Here is a 23328-nt window from a genome sequence, read left to right on the forward strand (position 1 = left end):
ATGGAAGAACAACAGAACAGGAATGTAAAGGGCATATACCCTGTGTCCATGGGAGGCAGGATTTGGGCACTGCCTGTCTAACCTGGTAATCTGGAGAATGATTTCTTGTAATAGTTTGACCCAGTTCTTAACCTGGAGACTGAGTGTATTATAAGTGAACCCAAATGTAGTCTGTCTAGTTCTTCACAGTGCCTTTCTCCTTTGTGGACAGGGATCTTGGGGCTGACTGTCATCCCAGTGCAGGCTGTGCCTAACTGATGGAGTGCTTTCCCATAGGGGCCAAACATGGTAGTCAGAGCAGGCTGCTGGTAACAGGCTCCACTGACAGCCTGAGACTAGGGGAGTGATGACCCAGGTCCAGGATCAATCCGGGGTGTCCATCTGGGACCTAAAGGAGATGGGGCCAGAAGGAGGGCTGGAGGAAAAGCTGCAGTGTGGATTTGAAATCTATGCGGGAGTCAGGGCTAGAGGCTGGCACTCCCATGGCATCAGTAGTGCAGGGACTGAGATGAAATGGGGTCCTGGGCCATGGGCAGGGTGGTGGGACCCAGCTGGGTCTCATCACCACCAGTAAAGCCTCTTGGTGCACTTAGCACATGTGGTGTGCTTACAGAAAAAGTTGTGGTTTGGTACAGGATGACTCACATGCGGTGCCTGTCCAGTTTTACCAGGAGGAGGAAATGGAGGTGGTTTCAGCTGCAGAAAATGCAAAGAGTACTTTGTCTTCACTTACGACTTTGCAGTTAGGTAAATAAAAGTAAACAGTGCTTAGTCTGCTGTCATTCAACCCTTTAGTCCATAGCAGTATCTGGATCTCTGCATAGCTACTGTTTCTGACTCTGGGGCTGAAGGATTTGCAGCCTCTGACTCCTTCCCATGTTTTTGAGAACCAGGACATGTCAGTCTAGCTATCTCCAGTTCCCAGTCTTCTGGCTGGTGCATGTTCTGGGCAGTAGGGCTTTATGCTTCCAGTTGAGGTGTCTGGGGAAAAGGTGGCAGGCAGGCTGGAAAACAAGCATAGTCAAGGGATTTATTAACAGCAGGCACTTTGCTCTTTACATGAAGTAGGGAGCTATACATATCCCTGAAACAATGCAGGTCCATAAAGTACCTTTTGTGGAAGTCTGTGGCAGAGACAAATATAGAATCTGTTTATTCTTGGAAGTGTTCAGCTATGGAATGATCCTTTGAAAGATATAAATCTACCACACACATTACAACATCTGCAGCAAAAGAAGCAAGCTTGAAAGCGAGTAGTCTTCTCTGGGAGGCATCTCTGAGTAAGATCTTGTGTGCTCTGAACGAGGTCTTTGCAAACCAATGGTATGTATTCCTGCAGTAAAAAAATATCCTGTAAATCAAATATATTGGAGTGCAGGGGAGGTGAAGACAAGGTAGTGGAAGCAACTGTGCTATTTCCTTTTTGCAGCCTTAGATTTTTATTTGTTTTTTTTCCTGTGACAGGCTTGATGTGTACCACTTCACAGGGCTTAAAAGGCAAACAGAAAATGTTTCACAGCATAAGGCCTACTTTATTAGATTTTTAAACACTAAGAAGCATCTTCACCAGCATGGCAATGATATTGATGCCCCATGTAAGCCATTTGAAGCCTTTAGACTAATTGGGCTTATTCATAGAATCATAGAATAGTTAGGGTTGGAAAGGACCTTAAGATCATCTAGTTCCAACACCCTGCCATGGGCAGGGACACCTCACACTAAACCATGCCACCCAAGGCTCTGTCCAGCCTGGCCTTGAGCACTGCCAGGGATGGAGCATTCACAACTTTCCTGTGCAGCCCATTCCAGTGCCTCACCACCCTCACAGTAAAGAGTTTCCTCCTTCTATCGAATCTAAACTTCCCCTTTAAGTTTTAACCTGTTACCCCTTGTCCTATCACTACAGTCCCTAATGAAAAGTCCCTCCCCAGCATCCCTATAGCCCCCCAGTAATATTTCCATCTTTCCTGTGTGCCCTCACTGGAGAGGAGTGGGTTAGTTTTCCCATGTCATGTTTGCTACAGCAGGAGAACGGTGAGATGCCTTCTCTGACAGGGACCATGTCCTAGCAGGCTTCAATCCTTCTGCTTTGTGTAGACAGCTTTTTCCTTTTCACCCTAACATTTTTAACTCAGTTCTGACATTCAATTCTTAAGATTACTGTCCCAGGCTACCCTCTTCCCCGTCTCCTCTCCTCCCTCCTGTGTATGTGAGAAAAAGGTCTTCTCTTACAGTAGGCTATTCCCTGCTAAACTTCAAGCTTGTGTCCACAACTGAGGATGGACCAGTTTACAAATAAAAAGCTTGCCTGCATTTTTAAACACGAGTGCAATGTGAGTAAAGCTGGCTTTTCTTTGGATTCATTCTTAGGCATCATTGCACCAATGTGACTGATACTTTCTTGAAGCAGATGTCCAGCTGGAAAATTTAAGCCATGGGGACCGAGATCTGGCAAAGTACTCAGAACTAAAAAAACACCATGGAATGGGAATTGTCAGACAATGCTGATTATAGGCGTGGCAAGCAGCTGTAACAACCAAAATGGCAATTTCTGCTGTCTCTCTCTCCGTTTTGCAATTTAATACTCTTATAGTCTCTAGCCTAATTTTAGAGCAAACACACACTAGCAGTTCACAACCAGGTAATGCTTGTAACCATCTGGAACAATGGTTATCTTGAAGTGGGAAGGAGAGGAAACACTTTTCCATGTGGTTGTGAATGCTGTCTGTTCCTGACCTCTCTAATGACTGGAATTTAGGGAAAGCAATCATTAGTGGGAGGAGAGGAAGGAAACCAGGGGGGAGAAGGTGGAGTAGGACACAGTGCCAGAGAGCCAGAGCCAGCAGAGTCACTGTGTGGATAAAAACAGTATAAGGTGGTGTTAAGGAGCACTAGGAAGGGAGTAGAATGCAAAAGACCTTTTGAAGAAGCAAAAAGGACAAGAATGGGTGAAAGAGAATAAACAAAAACTATTATTTCAGACTAATAAATGCCACCACCAAACATGCATGGTGATCCAGTCCTGTTCAGAGAAGCTGCATCTATCCCTGAAATTATGACAAGGAAGATCAGCTGCTACTTTTGAATTATAGTATTTTCTCTGAGTAAAGAGCAGGTGGAAGACATCTGTTTGCAAGGTATTGGACTGAAATATGCTCCTCATATAAAAAGAAGAAAAAATACTTTCATTTTCGTAGCTTTTTTTTTGGTCCATTAATACATGGATCTTGCTCACTGCTTTTATCCAGTCTGTCTTACCTGCCTCTGTTTTCTGCATATGAAATCCATGAGGACGTTCTGCAGGGATTTTAGTGAGAAGAGTCTTCAGAGCTCAAAGATGCTTAGCTTACGAGCTCACAAATATGCAAGTTTTAGGATGTGGCAACAGGTAGGAATTTAATATAATTTCATTGTTTTTAGTATAGTCCTGTAATTGAAGCAGGATTATCAGACTGACCAGCATGAATGATAGGCATAGTTTTGTGTCAACTGTCATTAACAGCTGTTCATTCATTTTAATGTCAACCCACTTCCAGATACCATAAAAATAGGTCACATTACATCTGTATGGAGTAAATAGCATGACAAAAATTTGTGTGGATGTGTTGTGTGACAGTCACAAAACATTACCATAGTTCATCACAGTAGTAACATAAAACAGCAGCATAATTTGGAGTGGTTTGAGGAGAGGAAAGCGGAGGAGAGGAAGGGAAATGAAAGGAAAGGCAAAAGAAAGGGATGCATTGTAATGCCAGTTACATTCCCTTCAGAAGCTACATTCAATTTTGTAGGTTATGCTTTTGTGTGGAAGAAAATCACCAAGTCTCTCAACATATAAACCCTATGAAAGTTCCTTTAAAACTGTTCATATTTACAGCAGAACTACTAAAGAAGTTACATGGGACTGTGTGGGAACCTACCCAGGGTAATGGGCACTGATGGCCTTTGACAGTCTTTGCCTGCCTCAAAAATGATGGGGTTATGCTTCTAACTAGAGAAGACATACAGTTTAGAATAGAAGTTTGTATCTCTCACTTCATTAGAAAAGTATAAATTTAATCGTAGTGCAGAACTATGCATTATAACACTGTTTTGAAATATGTCAAAAAGGAATGCCTTGCAAATCTGAGAAGGGTCTGAACAATGGGAATCTTGGAGATGAATGATACGTGATTGGCTTGTCTGCAGTGTTGGGTTGTATGCTGGTCGGGGTGTAATTCTGTTGTGAAGTTAAACTGTGTTTAATACTCTGCTTGCTCACAGCATTGTTTTTCAGTCTCAGGAAAATAATTCAAATCAACTTTAATGATTATGGAAAAAAAAAGATATTTAGTTTGGCTGGGAAAATGGAGATATTTTTGAACTGGCTTCAATAACTTTCTGTAAGATAACAGTTGGCTTTCAACAGATAAAGCTGAGTGATTAGTCATGACTGAAATCAGAACTATATAGCTGAAACCTGTTGTGTAATTAACATTCTCCCACATTTGGAACTATCGTAAGAGAGTAAATAGTTCTGAGTCTTCCTGAAAAAATAATGTCTGGATACCTGGAAAATCCATTATGTAATAATAGAAGTGCTGCTAGCATTACATTAGCAAATTTGGAGAGCTAGCTTTGCCAGTCCTTTCTGGATTTTCTTGGGAACTTTTCATCTCAGGCATCTCAGGCATCTCCAGCTGTAAACTTTACTGATGATTTTGCTCCCACAGTATGTTGTAGCTTTCATCTCAGTGGATTCACTGAAATGCATTAAGTGCCATTTTGAAGAGATGTGCCTTCTGTTCCTAAAATATTTCAGTCTTTCAGAGTTTCAGACAGATTGTCTGCTATGTTTAGGGAGTTCTGACCTTTTTCCCACTTCATATTTTTATGGAGCTGGCATTGGTTCCTTCACAGCTTAAAGACGCATCGTGTAAGGCATTTCTCTGAAAGCAAAGCCAATGCCTCTTCTGTGAAGTGTGCTCCTGATTTAACAAAGAACAAAGGTGGCTGGTGGCACACTTACCATGCTTTCATGTCCTGATATAAGGACAATATTTGTGGTTGTGATCAAACCGATTTTATGAATAAGCTAGAATGGCATTTCCTAAATGCTTATGATAACTTCATTTAGGATTGTGCAGTCCTGAATAACCTGTTACTATGATAAGTCTAGGTGATTTCCAAAATCTATGGATCTGTGTTCCTCATGTTTCTTCCTGGTGCAGTCTTGTTGCTGTTCCAGACAGCAAAGCTGTTGTCTCACACCATCTCTTCTGATAGTCACTCAGCCATATGTTGCAGGTATAGAAGTTGTGATTTGTGTTGAGTTTGTTTTGGTCCTTTTTTGAAACTCTAGAATTATTTAATTGCTTGCAAATCAAGTAAAATCACTGTATTTTAGATACTTAAAAATTAAATATCCAAATTGAAACTGGCCTTACTGGTCTTTGCAGTCAAGAGAGAGGAGTTTGACCTCCAGGGAGCAATGGATCTAATGGTAGTCACAAAGTAGGGCAAGATAACTTGTCTTGATGAGGTACTTGGTGTATTCACTGGCTACATTTAGAGTTAGGAATGATTCCCTTACACTTTAACATCTGAGTTTTAAACTCCAGGATTAGAAAAGATGAAGTCTATCATTCCCATCACAAATATGTGGGGAATTTTTGTGGGTTTTTTTGGTGGTGGTGATTCAAATATCTTGATGCTTCTTGAATTTGTTATTTTTCAGTGAGAAAAATACAGATCACTTGGAAGTTCCAAGTCTTGGTTAAATTTGATGCATATATGGCAACTGTGTAGCTGTGTAACTGGAGTACTCCATCATTCTCTTCACATTAATTAAAACATGAACAATCATTCAACTAGGACGATTCATATTTCACAAAGTTATGTGCTAAGAAAATATTAAGTTATGGTAGATAAAGTATCTGAGAAATATGAATAAAGGGAGGTATTTGGTTTCTTGAGCAGGCAGTGGAACAGACACTACAGTTTGCCAACAAAAGTTACGTATTTGCTATTGGGAATGTAGGGTTTTTCTTCCTTAGTCAGCTGTTTGTTAATTGGTTTTAACACTTTAAAAATGCAGCTTCTGATTGTGTTTTGAGCTGTGCTTAACTTTGAGTGGCATAGAATTAGAGAGCTGAAACACCTGCAAGTCTCTGAAGCAAACATCTAGCTCACATGCTGGTCACTGCAGCATCTGTGGAGCAGTCTGAAGTTGGCAGAGTGAAGACAAAGCAGCACATACCAGACTCCTTATCACCCTGGAAACTGTCTGGTTTTCTGTTTAGTAATTGAAGACCATCAGTTCCTCTTTCCTCTAGGTCCATGATGACTGAAATAAAAACCAAAGGGTAGCTGGTGGCCTGCTGGTCTTTGAGAAAGCTGGAAGTGCAAAAGCGCTGTTGATTCTCTGGTCAGTTTGTGCTTTTGTGGAGATCACTCAGTGGGCTGAGATAATGAACAAAGAGAAATGCTAGCAGGGAATCTGCCCAAGAGGAGATGTGGGATCTGGGTCTACCCCAGATAGCAAGGTTCAGAGATGGTCATCCTAGGGCAGGAATGGGAATGAGAAGACTGGGAGCAGGAGGAACAAAGGAGTCCTGGTGGAAAAAAAATCAGCAAGAGAAGAGGAGGACTTCATGTAGGATCACAAGGTCCCTCTTCACAAAATAAGGAGCCCCTTCACAGCCAGGGAAGAAAGGAGCTAGACCTTTCTGTAGAGGAATTCCTCAGCTTAGAGGCAGTTAGCATTACTTGACCATTCTTCATGGGGAAAAAGAAGGTCTTGAAACTGTTGAGGGCACTACAGAAGCTTATGTTGAAAAAGTGGGTATGTGTAGACTGTGGCCAGAGGTGCAGTGATGAGTCAGGTAGCCATACCCAGGGAAGCTGCACTCCAGCTACCCTGTGTACAGTCACAGCAATGTGCAGCAATGGTAGGGGTTTCGTTGCAGGCTGGGAGGACCAGCCTATGCCACAACCATGAGCTGGGCTGTAGCAATACCTTAGGGAGCCTCTGCTGTGAGACTCTCACCATTGCATGACACTCATCATATCCTATCACTACAGTGAACACGTAAGTAAATTCTTAGGGGACCAGCCCAGATATAACAATTGGCCCACCTATAGCAGGTAAACAGTGGACTCTTAGCTATTAGCTTACTATTTTTTAACTACATTACCCTTTCGTCTGGACTAGTAAGGAAGACAGACTACACCTCCTGTCTTCACAGACTTTGATAAAAAGATAAAAGGCATTGCGATAAGGTGAAGTGCTTGTAGAAAAGGCTGAAAGATCCCAGCAAAAAAATGTGGCAATATGGAGAAAATGAGGAAAAGAATTTGGATTGGTAGTTGTCACAGTGAAATATTGTGAGGTTTTTTTCTTTTTCTCTTCATTTTTTTGTTACATGCAGGAGAAAATTTAATATGTGCAAGCTAAGTCTGTTGACTGAGTTACTGTAGGTCTGTATTACTGTAGTTACATGTAAATTCTTTCTTTCAAATAATAAATTATTCAAGATTGGGATTCGGAGAGTTCTGGGTATGGTATTTGCCTCTTTCTCCAGCTACAGGCGCTTTAAAATACCACAGAATTTTTTTGCATTGGACATTTTTTTCAGGGCAGTGTGTTTCTAACCAGCCCAATCCCAGCGGGGTGCAGTTATACTTAAATGGGAATACTTACACTAACATACCTTATTCTGGTCGTATGAGCAGAAAAATAAAGTCTCCCTGTATAAAGCTCTGTGATGTTATACACGGGATCCACCTTCCCAAATTTAGGCACATACAAACTAGTTAAGTGTCCTGAGCTTCCTTTAAGTCAGTGGGAGAAATAGGACCTTCAGTTATACATATGTAAAATATCAAAGGCAAATCAGAGAAATTACCTTGGAGGTTTCAGGCCCTCTCCACTGACTACAGGGTGCATAATGCAAATGAGATTTAGACATATAACTTTCAAATGATCTGGCTGTATATATCTGCACTGAATTTGAATCACTGCAGCTGCACCAGTGCAAAATCATGAATTCAATCAGCATACTTGTATGGGTATGACTTTTTTCCTGCCTAATGTAAATCAAAGCTTATGCTTAAGGCACATGACAGAGCTTTTGTACACTGTAGGTAGGGACTTCGCTACACTGCAGGAACAGCAGGCAGAATACTTATGTGGGTGGGTTTGCTAACTGTGTGGTAGAAATATTACTGTGATAAGTATCTGGTTGCTTTTTAATGCACATCCAAAATACAACAGCTGATAACATGTTTGGAGCTGGTGATATAGAATTAGAAGCTGCTGAGATAATACTGCTGATAGTTAAGCTTGCCAAACATGTTCCCTTATAAAAGCAGCAGCCCTTTACATCCAAGTGTAAGTACAGTTGGTTCTTGACTTGAGTTAAAATAGTTCTGATTTTTAGGAAATGCAGTATAGTGAATTTAGACAAAATCCATGGGCTTTCCAATAGATTGTCTCTCCACCTTCACCACCCCAAATAGTGAAGAGGTGGTTTACAAGAGCAGTATTCATCATGGATTAACTTTCTATGGCTTTGGGGAAAGCCTCTAGGCTTGGTTTTGGGGAGGTATGTTTATTCCTTATTTGGGAGGGGCTATCTTATAGAAAGCTGTTTGTAGTGCACTCAGGGTTTGGAGGTGGCCTTTACTTGGTGGAAAAAGAGCAGTGTGAATCTCATGGATTTTATCCATACTGCAGGCAGTGCAGAGGACATTGGAGAGCTGTGTGTTGAGGCAGGTATACACAGCAGCTTCACCTATAGTGCAAGGTGCTCATTGGGAGGAAGAGTCTTACACAGTGTAGAGAATGTATTGTACTGTTCTCAGCTGGTGCTCTGGGGAGAGACCTCAGAGTGCCTGTACTGTTGTCCTGGGTTCAGCAGTAGCAGTCATGTTTCTCTGCTGAACCCAGGACAACTGTTTAAAAGAGGATCTAAGTAGATGGGTCCTTCACCTTTGATGTTAGTATTTAGGAATACTGTTTGAGATAAGGATCTAAATATGTTCTCAGATCTCAGAAGAATTTTTAATCTCATCTAAAATTTTAAGATGAACCCTACAGCTTGGTGAAAACTTAAGTGCATTATCCCCAGATTAGCAGTGCTAACAACCTTGTAACTGTATGTACTTTACAGCCTCCTACTCTTTAGTCCATTTTATAAGTTGTTACTTGCATGGCTCAATAGGAGCACTATTTGTGTCTGCAAACAGTTACTAAGCACATGTTTGGGTTACAGGGGCTTGAAAAGACGTCCCTGACCTAGTAGAGTTCAAAAGAGCTTTACTAACTGCTGGTACTTGTCCAGGTGTGTAAACATAATGCACCACAGTTGTAAGTTGATGTGGCTTAGCTTAAGCCTCCATGAAAGATGTATGTGAGACATATTATCTCGTATGTGGGGTAGCCTGAGAGCATGCCATGGATAGCTGGCATGGTTAAGGTGCCATGAATAGATCATATGACTGAAACCAAAGTGTTTGGCCTGATGTAGGCCTAGATTGACACCCAGTAGCCTTTGAGATAGCGTCAGCATAAGCTTGCTTGAAATAGCAGAGAAGATCCCTTCCATGTGCATGTGCAGTATTTCTGGTCCTTTTAATTTCTGTGTGTGTGTATGTGGTTATCACACCACATGTTGTCCTGTGCACATCTATACAGCTGCATCCTAAGGGAGCTCTGTTCTTAGTCTAGAGAACATGGACAGTTTTCCACAGAGCACTGGTACAGAACAGGTAGGCAGGAGGGGGTCCCGGCAGGTGAAGTGGCAGAAAGTTGGTATTTGGACAAAAAATTAATTATGCTGTTGCCTGTAACTTTGTAGAGTGATTTTTCCTCTAAAGATAAGCACCATTATGAAGGATGAATCTTATTTCATTTCTCTTAAGGTTTCTTGAAAGGTCTAAATGGTAGCACCTACTGGACCACATTGTGATTCCCTCCTACTCGGCTTGCCTACATTTTCTGCTGTTAGAAAATAGTGTTTGTGAAGGAAAAAGGATGAGAAAACAATCATCTACGCAGTTTTCTTTCTTTGCAAGCTGGATGCCAACAAGTGGCCCTGAGTCTCGTTACACCCCAAGTCAAGACAAGACATGCCAGGTATGCATACACCTCAGATTTGCAAAATACCGCTGGTTCCCACAGTATAGACACAGCTGAGCAAATTGCTGAGGTAGTACAAGGGCCAGAAGTAGCGTATGTATCTGGACTGAATAGGAGCAGTGAAAGGTTGGGGAAATAAATAAACATTATTTTATGGTGAGTGTGTTGTGATAGCAGAAACTCCTTCAGTTTCTTCCTTTTATCCACTTAGGTCAAGCTGTCTGGAAGTGTTTCATGTCTTTTGTTGCATCACAGGAGATAAAAGATGAAAAGAAATGAATAGCACTGTGTTCAGTGCCTGCTCATTGGGTTTATGCTGAACTCATGGGGACCTGATGCAGAACTCTTTTTTTTAATGTCTTTTTTTATATATACAGATCCTGCAGTATAGCTGAAGCCATGGTTCTAAATCCTCAGCAAAAGGCTGGACTTATTTATCTCTTTGTGCAAAAATAGTTTAATGACAATTGTCATGGTTAGAGTTTTAATGAATGCTTAGTTCTTGATTGTCAGGAACAAAAAAGACTGAAATATGTTTGCAGATCAGGCTGCTGGTGACCTCCACTTTCCATTTTGTAATGTTTAACATTGCAGTTTCAATGTTTTGGATTTTTGCTTAGCAGGCTGAGAGCTGCACCAGAACTCTTTTAAAAATAGTCTTCATAGCTTAAATGTTAATTGGAGTTTCTGTTGGGGAGGCTGAGAATTAAATGCTGCCGATACAGCTTTACAAAAGCAAAGTAAGAATTAGGCCAATGTGAAATACGTCCTGGTGTTGCCTCAAAATGAAAATACAGAGTGCTACCCAACCTAAACTTGTGTGGGGCACCACGTAAGTATGTTGTGTAGTATCCTTGGAGTAAGATTGTTACCTTTCAAGGCAGAAGACAATTGAGTAACCCCCCCATCAACCCACGTTAGCTGTTTCCTGTTAGGAAACACTGGGTATTGTTTTTCATAGCCATACTTTATGAAGTACATGTTATGATAATTGTCAAACGCTGTGATACTTCTTCTTATTTGGTAAATCTTGTACATGTGGATGAGACATTATTTTTCCATGGGTATGTTTATATGAATTGCAGCCAGTTCCTTTACCTAGAAAAGTATGTCAATGTAATGCAATGTTATGTAATTTTATTTCAGTTCTTATATGCTGCACATCACAGGGTTGAATTTCTTCCAGAAGTGCATTAAGTAATGGGATTGTTATCTTCTACATGTGTTTTTTTCTCTCCCATTCTTTCCAAAAGTGACTTTTGTGCTTTTTTAATTTTTGGTGTCTTTTAAAATAGTTATTACATTATGTGTACACAGTTCTGTATGTATTCGTGTGACTTGCATTCAGAGTAGGAGCTTTGTGCTGGGGATAATTCCAGTGGGAACTCATCCAGAAGTCTGGGACTGGCCTGAGAAAGCTCTGTTTTCTGGAGATCTTTTCTTTGGAGATAGATAATCCCACTGCACCTGCATAATGAAGCTGCTGTCTCTTTTTCCTCATCTTGTCTCTCTCTATAGGTAACCTTTCACATAAGCATCCAGAATCCCAAACTTCTGAATCCCTTAGGAATAAGGATGCAACACTGAATTTAACACCAGATTAAATACAGATCTTAGACCTGCACCCAATCAGGAGTGGTTCTCACAGCAGCTGTATCTTGTCCTTGCACATTTGCAGTGCTGATTCTCCATAACACACAGTGGTGAGGGCGACAGCAGGATCCAGGTTAGAGTGCTCTTGGAAGGACCCCACATTGGAAGCATTATTGCTGTGGGACATTCCTCTCCTCCTTCCTTTCATTCTTTCCAGCTTTTATGGCCTGAAGTCTAACACTGGGACATCAAATTCAGATGTTAAAGCTGAAGCAGTGGCTGATACATATCACAAAGGTAATTACTAAGGTAGCACAAGCCCTTTTGACCAAGTATTACTGCTGTGTAGTTTCTTGTCTTTGTGATTTTTCCCCAGCTGGATATTTCTTTTGAACTGAAATGATCTTCATTTCTCTTAGGAGCTGAGCTGTCTAGAAAACATTTTGATCAAATTCCAACACAGTTTTTCTTGCATGTGTTTCTTTTGCCTTTTGCAAGCTACTTCCTGATGCTGTTTATCCAAAACACCACCTGCTGTCAAGGGCAATGCTGGCCATTTGAAACGTCTCCATGTCCATGAAGCAGCTGTACCTACTAGGCTTAATTTCTGTAATGAATTACCAAGTGTATGTAATTTAAAACCCACTCTTCTTCTCTGCCTTCCTACCATCATCAGTCAGCTCATTTCATCTGCAAGCCGTGATGGAATTAGGTTGCCAAGATCCTGGAAGGTTTGCTTTTTCTACACCAAATTTAACATAATACATGCATAGCTTATGCAAGAAGAAGGACAGTTTTTCTGTTTTCCTGCCATATCAAGCAACCCTAGAATCTGTTCTTTTCATGAACAGCAGCATTAATCATTAATTTTAGTTTATTTGGTGGAGAAGAAGAAATATTAAAAAAGGAAATTAAGACTAAGCCTGGGCAGTGTGCAATAGGAAGATAACACACTCTAATAATTATTTTAAAATTCCAAGGGAGTCTGACCTTGCGACTGACACACAAGAAAACACACAAGATTTACACATGGTGTGGATATCCAAGCAGTCTGGATCCAAGTGAAACTGAGACTACAGTTTTACTTTATACTGCTCCATGCTATATTTGGAGCAAGTGAAGAAGGAAGGAAAGAGATACTGAATAATTTGAAAGTACAAGAAAGTACAAGTGGATTCAACATAATAATAATTATCATTATATTTAATTTATTTTTTTTTTCCTCCAGGAGATCCACAAGTACATTGGAGTAATGGAAGAATATCAATAGCGGATTTGAACATGAGCTGCCGGCAAGGTGGATGAACGGTGTGACAGTCCACCTGCTGAAGGCTCTGGAGCTTTCCTGACAAGGTTTTACCTTTCTGCCAGTGCAGACTGATTTTATTTTGATTTTTTTTGAGACATTAGAAAATTTCTAGCCTCTAAGCTGTATCATCAACTGCAAGGATCCGTGAGGACTAACGTAACTATGCGTTCCAAGCAGCCTACATAGCTCTTTTTTTCTCCATTTGGCCGACATCCATGAACACATTTAAGTTTTAGAAAGTCTTGAAGTAAGCATTACAGTTGTATTTGACCAATGGATTGCATGGACTGCTAACCATCTGTAAGTGATGAGAATTTTTTGGTACAGACAGCCCAAGCACTTTAAGGTTGACAGTTTGACCTTCCAAAGAATGTTCACACTGACTTAAAAATCACAAGACTGGGAAATATAGGGGAAAGCATTTCGAAGTTTTATTTTATAAGTCATATTGTTAATGTCTTCTGATCAAATGCACCCGTCTTTATAAATCAGTTTTTCCCCTTCCATCCTTCTCTTTATGTTTATAGATCACTTGTAAACTAGGTTTGTGAAACTTCGGGTCTTAGAATATTTCTGGACAACTTGTAATGGAGAGGTGAAGTATTGAATTCAGCGAGGTTGTTTCAAGAAGGTTTTTGCATTGTTTGAACAGCTCCAAGACTTGCTTACTTGGCTCCCTTGCAAAAAACTTGATTTTTGCAATTTTGATTTTTAACATTTTCTGGGGTTACCAGTAGATACCACATCTTGTGTCCAACTCTGTGAAAATCTCTGACCCTTACTTAAATAAACACTTAACAAAAATATACATTGCATACTTTGCAGTGGAGGGATGCTATGGTTAGACAACAGAGCCACCTTATGAAAGGGGACTCACCATGCATTCCCAAGGGACACATCTTATGTATTAAAATACAAGGAAAACAAGAACATGTCAAGAACAGTGGTCTGTGTATTTCAAAGGTAACAAGGTATGCCAAGAATAACATTGTAGTCGTGCTTCCAGCTTAAGGCAACATTTGAGAAGCATTTTAAACAGCTTTGTACTTCAGTTGCAGTTTGGTGCCAGTGTGGGTTTTCAGGCTTACAGGACTGTATTTAAACAAAAAATAAAATAATCTAAAAACAACATAGAAAATACAGAATTAAGAAAAAGCATTTCAAAAGTTGGAACCTGTTTGTCATCCAGTCCTAAAAGACATCAAAAATAGGATGTCTTGGAAGAGAGAGAAAGAAGAATGTCCTAGGAAACAGTTTAAAAACCCAGAACATCTATATTCATAGAATCACAGAATCATAGAATAATTAGGGTTGGAAAGAACCTTTAAGATCATCTAGTTCCAACTCCTGCCATGGGCAGGGACACCTCACACTAAACCATGTCGCCCAAGGCTCTCTCCAACCTGGCCTTGAACAACGCCAGGGATGGAGCATTTACCACTTCTCTGGACAACCCATTCCAGTGCCTCACCACCCTCACAGTAAAGAACTTCTTCCTTATGTCTAACCTGAACTTCTCCTGTTTAAGTTTGAACCCATTACCCCTTGTCCTTTCACTACAGTCCCTGATGGGGAGGGGTCCCTCCCAGCATGCTTGCAGGCCCCCTTCAGATACTGGAAGGCTGCTATGAGGTCTCCACGCAGCCTTCTCTTCTCCAGGCTGAACAGCCCCAACTTACTCAGCCTGTCTTTGTATTGGAGGTTCTCCAGCCCCCTTATCGTCCTCATGGCTCTGCTGTGGGGGTCCTCCAAGCCTACATCTACAATCCAACATCTACATTGCATGCATTTATATGCAATAACAGGTAATGTAATAATGTTATTTATCAAACTAGTATTGGTTGAAAACCTAAAAAAGAAATTAGCCTTTCTTGCAGTAGCAATAGCTGAACAGTAAACTGGTGATGAAACGCCTTGTTTTGGTTACCTGAGATCAGTCATGTCAGTCTTAGCTGCAGTAGAAATACACTGTCTTTTTAACATTACACAGCAGTTTCTGCTGGCTACATACTATATAAAATCTGTTCTACTGCATATTGTTAGTTAGATCAATTCTTAACAGAATAAGAATGGCGCAGTTGGAAAAAAAAATCAAAATAAATGTTTTTTCAGACCACACTGTTATGGATAATCAGTGAAAACTACATGAATGGTAAGGGAATGGGCATGAAGAGTATAAGGGACAGGAATAATGCTTATCTGGCTTTAGATGACATCTTGCAAAAGGTGACATCCAGAAAACATATCTGATTTGGATGGGAATGAACTACAAACCAGCCAAACTGAGTAGTGCTCAGTAAGGAATATAAAGGTTTGTGTTTCTGATCAGTTGTGTTGCCTTCTGTCCCTCTTCTAAAGAGCATAGCAACCCTTGGTGCCTCTACATGGTTGCCTGCTTAGGCCATTAACTGAGCATCTGTTTTGTTTTGCTGGATTTTTAACAGAACTATAGAAAGTGAATCTATATAAATCAGAAGAGTAACCTAGCCCAGCTGTAAAGCAGGAAGGGAAGGAGGCTGTTACTGTTCCTGTGTAATGTGCTGTCCACCCTGGCCCTCTTGATCCCTGAGTTTTTCTTCTCTTTCCCCTCTGGCTGCATTTATATTATGGCAGCACATTCTGTTTCTTTAGCTCTCTGTTTGTGATAGTTCAAGCTACAAAACTGAAAGTTAATCTGTGCAGTTACTTCTCTATACTTCCAGAGATTAGGGGAACGTGCCTTTGGGCTTCAGACTGTGACATTTCTGACAGGCTGGGAAACATGGGTTAGAGCTGTGTGTTCAGCACCAGTGGCGCAGGAAGCCTAGGACACTCTACACCAGCCAGCTCCATTAGAGTAAAACTACATTGTCCTATCTCCACTAATTTGTTGTTTTGTTGGTGTTTTGGGTTTTGTTTTTTTTCTGTGTGCTAGGTAAAACAACCAAACCAAAGCTTTGAAAGAGGGCAGAAAGTGGAATTTCTAGGGGTTCTATAACCAGACTAAAACTTCCTGGAAAAAATGAGTTAAACACATTTCTGGAAATTATTTAGCTCTTAGAACAATAACATCACATTTTGTCTTCCTTTCTGTGAAAAGCATCTGAAATTTCTTAAGCTGCCTGATGGAAGGCAGTGAAAGACTAAGTTCCTGTGCACTGCTATGTCAGGGAAAAATGTAACTACCCTTTAAAGATGGATTTCATCCTACCTTTCATATTTCTAGGCTGCTTTCTGCACAGGGTATTTGTCAGTTACATCAATCTTCAGAAACCAAAAATCCCAAACAACCCCAAAGAAAGACAACTGAGACAGTTTAAAAACATTTTATTTGAGAAATAATGTGTGAATAATCTAAAGACTGTCAGATTAATGCAGTATAGGATGCATTTTAGGAGAGCATTAGGCACTCCCCAGCATTAGATACTTAAGATAGGCATCCATGATGTCTTAGGCAGACCAGCTTTTGAATGCTGTGGCCTCAGTCAGCACATCAGCCAGACAGGCTGGCTAGGCTTCCTCTGTATGTAAGAGAGTGAGACTTTTAAACAAGGCAACTGAAAACATCTGAGTGAAGAGAGTCCTCATCAGCCAGGAAAGGATCCTCTCCCTCTCTGCTGGAGATAACAAGAATTGCTTGCTTGTGAGGTGCCTGAATTTGGGTGATGCCAATTATCCTTTCTATATAAATTTTTAAGCAACTACTAGATTGCCTCAAGTCTTATATGAGGTATGTGGAGACACTTTGTGTTGGTTTCATTTACCTGCGGTATATTTTTATTTCTTTCGTTCTCCTAGATTGTTCTTGCCTAGTTTTCATGTCCCATTCCTTGATTATGTTATTGATCATCAGAACAACACTTCCTTATTTGGCCTTATCACAGGCAAATCAAAACTGATGTACTAGTGGGAAGTAGCACTTACCAAATCTAAATATCAAGGCAAATGGTTATTTGCATGCAAGACAGCTTTATTGTTTATGATCATTCTTTTATTACACTTCTAGTGTACTGAGAGCTTTGCAGCACATATGGCTAGGTGTGCTCTCTGCCCTTTGAATACTAGTATTTTGGAATTGCCCTGAGAATGAAAGGCTGGTTGAGCTACTCTTGAAGTTTTACACATGACATTCTTATTTATCTTTTTAAGATAAGAAAATGAAATTTAATCACCATTCTCTCTGAGCATCTGGGAAAATGTGTGTACCAGCCCTGAGCAGTTGCAATTCTCTTCCTCTGGTGGTCACACTGGGTGGGAATATTTACAGGTTTTATGACCTGATTTCCTTCTTCATGCAATGCAATTCACCACCACAGCTGAGGATAAATACTGCAGGGAAGGTACCATATATCTAGGAAAGGTAAAGTAGATATTCTTAAAGCTGGTGAATTTATCTCTTTAATAAACTTGGTTCACAGCTTCCAAGAGCTCTAGCCAGCCATTAATAATGTAATTTATTTCAGCCCATAGGGACCTGGTAGCAGAGCAATTAGGACATCTGGCTGCAGAGCTGGAGTCATGAGCACAGGCTGTGCTCCATATGTGTGCTGGCAGTGGTTCCCAGGAGATCCCGCTTTAAATGAAGGCTTAGTCACTCAGGCTGGAAAGAGGAAGGTGGGCAGGGGTGATGGCAAAAGGCTCATGCCCATCCTTGTTCTTTTTCTGCAGAAGTGGACATGCTTTTAACTTTATTTTCCAGGTCTCATCCCAAGACTGAGGGAAATGGTGAATGTGTTGTAGGTACGTATCATTGCCCTCTTATGGATGGAGTCAGTGGTGATTTGGAATATTCTCAGTGCCTGCCAGCATGGTGCATGGCATGCTTCAGATTTTAAAAGGCCTCTGTGCCTTCTAAAATCGTGGCAGCCTTAGCATTCACAGCAGCAAGTTGTAAGAGCAATATGTGCTGTTGCTCTGCCACTCTGGAAGGGAGACAAGTACATTATAAATATGTTATTTACACATTTATTATGACACAGCGGTCCAAACAGACCCAAATCTTTGTCTTGCTGAAGATGGCCTCCTGGTACCTCCCTGTTTCAATGCACAGGGTGTCCTGGAAGCACGTTATGAAAGCAAAATACATTAAGAAAATGGTACTATTTTCAAGCAAACTAAATAACAGTATCAGATCTGGTGGGGTAGCACTGTGCAGTCAATTGAAACCACGACCTAATAACTTCTATGTTAAGGGAGAGAGAGAGTGTATTATTCTTGGCTGACAGTAAACTCTCCTGCCTATATTTTTGGGCTCTTGATGCTCTGGTGTCTGTGCTGGATCAGGCCTTGACCACCACTCCTTGCAATAAGCTGTTCCTGCTTTTCTCTGAACCTGTGTACCACTACCTAAGATGCCATCAGTCAAGGGCAGTTACAGGCTATAACTCCCAGTCTAGTGAATTACTGATGCTTAAAGAGGGGAGATCCTTCTACTGTCCCCTATTCTGTTCCTCTCTCATCAGCCTGCATAGTTCTGGCTGTCCTCTCCACTATCTCTAAGACTCATCTAACTGTACACTGACCTGACTCAACTTGACAGCACTAAAATAAACCCAAAGAAAAGTATATATTATTGCCACTTAGTAAGTTGAATTGGCTGTATTGTACAGACAGCATCAGAAGTTGCACAAGAGAGAAGCTGAGGCAGCGTGGTTGGGAATGGAGATATAGGCAAGGAAGAGGGAGAATGACCATTGCATCCTAAGGCAACCAGCTGTTAAATCTCCTCTGCTACACATCTGGTTATACTCAAAGCATCTCAGCATGTCTCTTTCTCACTCACCAGGCTTCTTTATACCATGTGTTTGCAGTAACGGTGGTCTGCTATTGCCATTTACAGGAGAAGCTTCAGAGACAATTCAGTGTGTCTCCTGGAGCTACGCAGATGAGCTGCAGCATGGCAAGGAACAGAGGTGTCACAAACCAGAGGTGTCCGAACCACTGGCCATTCCTCCTTACCAGAAGGTGCAACTAATCTTTCTTACTCCCTCTTTATTCCTACTTTTATATGGTAACAGTACGTCTGCTTATGAGCATACAGGGGCTTTTGACACTGCATTTCAAATGCAGAGGTTTGGTATCCTTCTTCTGTCTTTTAATCCATGAACTGTTGTAAGCAATCTGCTAACTAGGGAGTAAAATGGAAGTTGCCTTCCATTTGTTGCTGCCCTGCTGTAGTCTGACTAGTTAGCTGCCAGAATCTTCTAATTTCCAAGATAAATGTGCTAGCACTTGGATTTCAAAGTGCAAACCCGTGTTTAGCACATTCATATCCAGGACTGCTTCTGACTGGAGTTTTTATTGAATTTTTCTTTGTAGTCAGGATAGGTAACATGAAAATACATTATGCCTTTTGAAAGCCTCAGGCTCACATGCACCAAAGAGTAGCTTGTTTCTACGTGATAATCACATGACACTTTAAAGTCACTGCACAGACTGTATATGCAGACTCAGGAACATGTTTAAAAGCCGTGTAATCAGCTTTCAGTCTGATCTTTCACTTTGCATGCATTTAGAGTAAGTCAGACAGATATATTCTACTTCCAGGTCTTGCTGAGGTCTCTTTAACTACCCCCTTGTAAAGTCTTTTAGTAGCATGCTGTAAAGGCAGAAACCACTTCATACAGCACCTTGAAAATAAAGTAATGCACTGGACCTGAAAGCTTCTGAATGGTGACATATTAAATATGTTTTATATTAGTCCCAAATATTTTTTTTATTGGATGCATTTTACTCAGTGAACGTAAACTCTTCCGCTTGTGCAGTCTGTGAGGACAGACTGCACTTTCCTTGTTCATATTCCATGAGCATGTTTGCAGTATGGAATACTTGGTATCCACAATAGAAGCTGTGCTATTTAGCTGTGATTAGTTACTTAAGTCATTTGTTATTATTTCCATTACCTAATTAGGGGAGAAGAATTTATAATTAGCAGGATGAGTTTGGCTTTCTGAATAAGGCAGTAATTTGCGGGATGTGATTTAACAGAGAAGTAGAATTAAGACACTTTCCCTTTTCTTAATCATACAGGTCTTGTTCATAGAATCAATCCTAGAAAATTAAGTTGCTCTTAATACTTTAGGAAGGGAGTATATTATTTTTAAACACTGTATTCTATTTAAAAAGGAACACAACTGTGTTCTTAATAACAACTGTGAGAACTTCAGTTTGGTTTATGTCAGTCTATTTACAATATGTGTTTTGTGTCTATTATGTACTTAGATGCTTTGATCTGTGGGCTGTGGCTCCCCTAGTCACCCTTCAGTTTGAACCTGCAATCAGTGATATAGCTGTAGGTAAAGGCTAAAGGTTTGGTACAGCCTCCTAGTTAAAGCCACTCCTTGCCATTAAGGCAGCTTTCCTGTTCTACTTATGTGGTAGGTACATGTGCTGAAATGAATTGGGAATTTTGATAGTTAAGAGCCAGAAGCTTATTCCTACTTCCACATTTGGTAGGACTGTAAGTCTTCATATTTAACATTTAATGTTAAAGTCAGGGTAATGTTGCAGGACTAGTTAAAGCCCCCAGCTTCTGCTGAATCTATGTGGGAATATTATACTCTGGTTAGAAGTATTATCCTTCAATCTGGGCAAATCAGTGTCAATCATGCAGTTTAAAAATAAGCTCAGGCTTCACTGTTGGGTTGATTTTAGTAAGTATAGTCTCTGGCAACTCTTGTTGCCAGATAAATCTGTATTTAGCTTTCAAATTACATTTTGAACTCTGGGCAGTAGAAATGAGGGACTGAGATTGGACTCAAAAGTGACAGGGCATCTAGTCTCTTGCTGGTCAGTCAAGGGGCAGTCTTCACCTCCGATGGGCTTATACAGAAATGGTAAGTAAGATGTTGAGATGAATTATCTGCAGGGAGTACTTGTTACAGAGAGAGGCTAGTGTGGTCTGGCTTCCAACTCAGATGGCTGCATTAGGTACCTACTGCTAGATGGGATGAATCAGATCTTTTTTTGCATGTTGGCAGTAGCATTGATGAGGATCAATGGCTACCAGCACATTGGTAGCAATCTAGTACTACTGTGGAATTTACTCAGATTATTTTGATCACTGGTTGCTCTCTGTTAGTTATTTTGAACAACATTTTGAACCCTTTTGACAAATATGGAAATACTGTGAGAATGGGAAAGCTGGAGCTAATGCAGGTGAGTTCATTCCAACTTTGTTCAGGCTTGATCTAATTCTGAGGGAAGTGCCTTTCCACAAGATGTTGGGTGGAGACATCCCAGGTTCTGTAGTTCAGCCAGTTTGGCTATTTTAGTTGGAAAATTTTATTTCTCTTATACTTCTATTCAAGCCAACTTTATTCTTGCTTATTCTTTCTAATACATGTACATATTCATCTGGTTCCTCTACATTTGGTAGAGTTTTCCCAGTAAGTTCAGTGAGTGTGAAAATAGTCAATAAGCAATGCCTATCATACTTTTCATCTACAAACTCTCTGAAGTCAGCCACCTCCCCCTTATACAGAAGAGGAAAGTACAGTTATGAAGGAATTGGATCTGTCATTAACCTGCAGCTCTGGCTCAGACAGGTATTTTCCATGCTCTTTCATCCTCCTTTCCCTTCCTCTTCTTGGCTGCTTGTTCTTGTCTGGTTCTTTCTCCATCGTGCTAGCACAGTTGCGAGTAGGACCACAGAATAAGTTGGGCTTAGGAACCATTCCAGATAAAAAATTATTATTATATTGGTGGTACAGATTATATTCTTTCTGCAAGTAACAGAGGACCTGACAGGGAGAGGTGCCATGCTTGACCTTGTGCTCACCAACAGGGAAGGGCTCATTGGAAATGTGATGCTCCAAGGCAGCCTTGGATGCAGTGATCATGAGATGCTTGAGTTTGAGATCCTCAGGACAGTGAGAAGAGCGTGCAGCAAGCTCACTGCCCTGGACTTCAAAAGAGCAGACTTTGGCCTCTTCAGGAACCTGCTTAGTAAGGTTCCATGGAATATGGCCCTAGAGGGCAGGGGTCCCAAGACTGTTGGTTGATATTCAAGGATCACCTGCTGCAAGCTCAGGAGTGTTGCCTCCCAACCAGAAGGAAGTGCAGCAGGAGGGCCAGGAGACCTCCTTGGATGGATAAGGAGCTCCTGAGGAAAATTCAAAGGAAAAAAAGAGACTTATAAAGGTGGAAGCAAGGACAGATGGCCTGGGAAGAGTACAGGGATGTTGTCCAGGAAGCTAGGGACTAGGTTAGGAAAGCTAAGGCCCAGTTAGAATTAAACTTGGCTAGGGAGTTAAGGACAACAGGAAGGGATTCTATAGGTACGTAGTGAATAAAGGACAGGCTAGGGACAAAGTAGGCCCCTTCAGGAAGCTCTCAGGAGAACTGGCTAATACACAGGATTTGGAGAAAACTGAGGTTCTGAATGACTTCTTTGCCTCAGCCTTCACAGGCAAATGCTCTGACCGCACCACCCAAGTCTTGGAAGGCAGATGCAGGGACTGTGAGAATGAAGACCTTGGGCCCACTGTAGGAGAGGAACGGGTTCGAGACCATCTTAAGAACCTGAACGTACACAAGTCCATGGGACCTCGTGAAATCCATCCATGGGTCCTGAAGGAGCTGGCAAATGAAGTTGCGAAGCCGCTGGCCATCATATTTGAGAAATCATGGCTGTCAGGTGAAGTTCCCGATGACTGGAAAAAGGGAAATAAAACCCCCATTTTCAAGAAGGGAAAAATGGATGACCCGGGGAATTACAGACCAGTCAGTCTCACCTCTGTGCCTGGCAAAATCTTGGAGCAGATTCTCCTGGAAGGCATGCTAAGGCACATGAAAATCAACAAGGTGCTTGGTGACAGCCAGCATGGCTTCACTAAGGGGAAATCCTGCCTGCCCAATTTGATAGCATTCCATGATGGGGCTGCAGAACTGATGGACAGGGGTAGAGCAGTTGATGTCATCTACCTGGACTTGTGCAAAGCGTTCGACACTGTCCCACACGACATCCTTGTCTCTAAATTGGAGAGACATCAATTTGATGGATGGACCACTTGGTGGATAAAGAACTGGCTGGATGGCCGCACGCAAAGAGTTGTGATCAATGGCTCAATGTCCGGCTGGAGACCATTAACAAGTGTCCCTCAGGGATCGGTGTTGGGACCGGTCTTGCTCAACATCTATATTGGTGACATGGACAGTGGGATTGAGTGCACCCTCAGCAAGTTTGCCGATGACACCAAGCTGTGTGGTTTGGTTGATACCCTGGAGGGAAGGAATGCCATCCAGAGGGACCTTGACACACTTGTGAGGTGGGCTGATGCCAACCTCATGAAGTTTAACCATGCCAAGTGCAAGGTCCTACACCTGG

This window comes from Pezoporus flaviventris, unplaced genomic scaffold, assembly GCF_033815535.1.
Source record: "Pezoporus flaviventris isolate CSIRO_AGI_PZ_B2104156 unplaced genomic scaffold, CSIRO_AGI_Pfla_v1 ptg000016l, whole genome shotgun sequence".
NCBI classification, from domain to species: domain Eukaryota; kingdom Metazoa; phylum Chordata; class Aves; order Psittaciformes; family Psittacidae; genus Pezoporus; species Pezoporus flaviventris.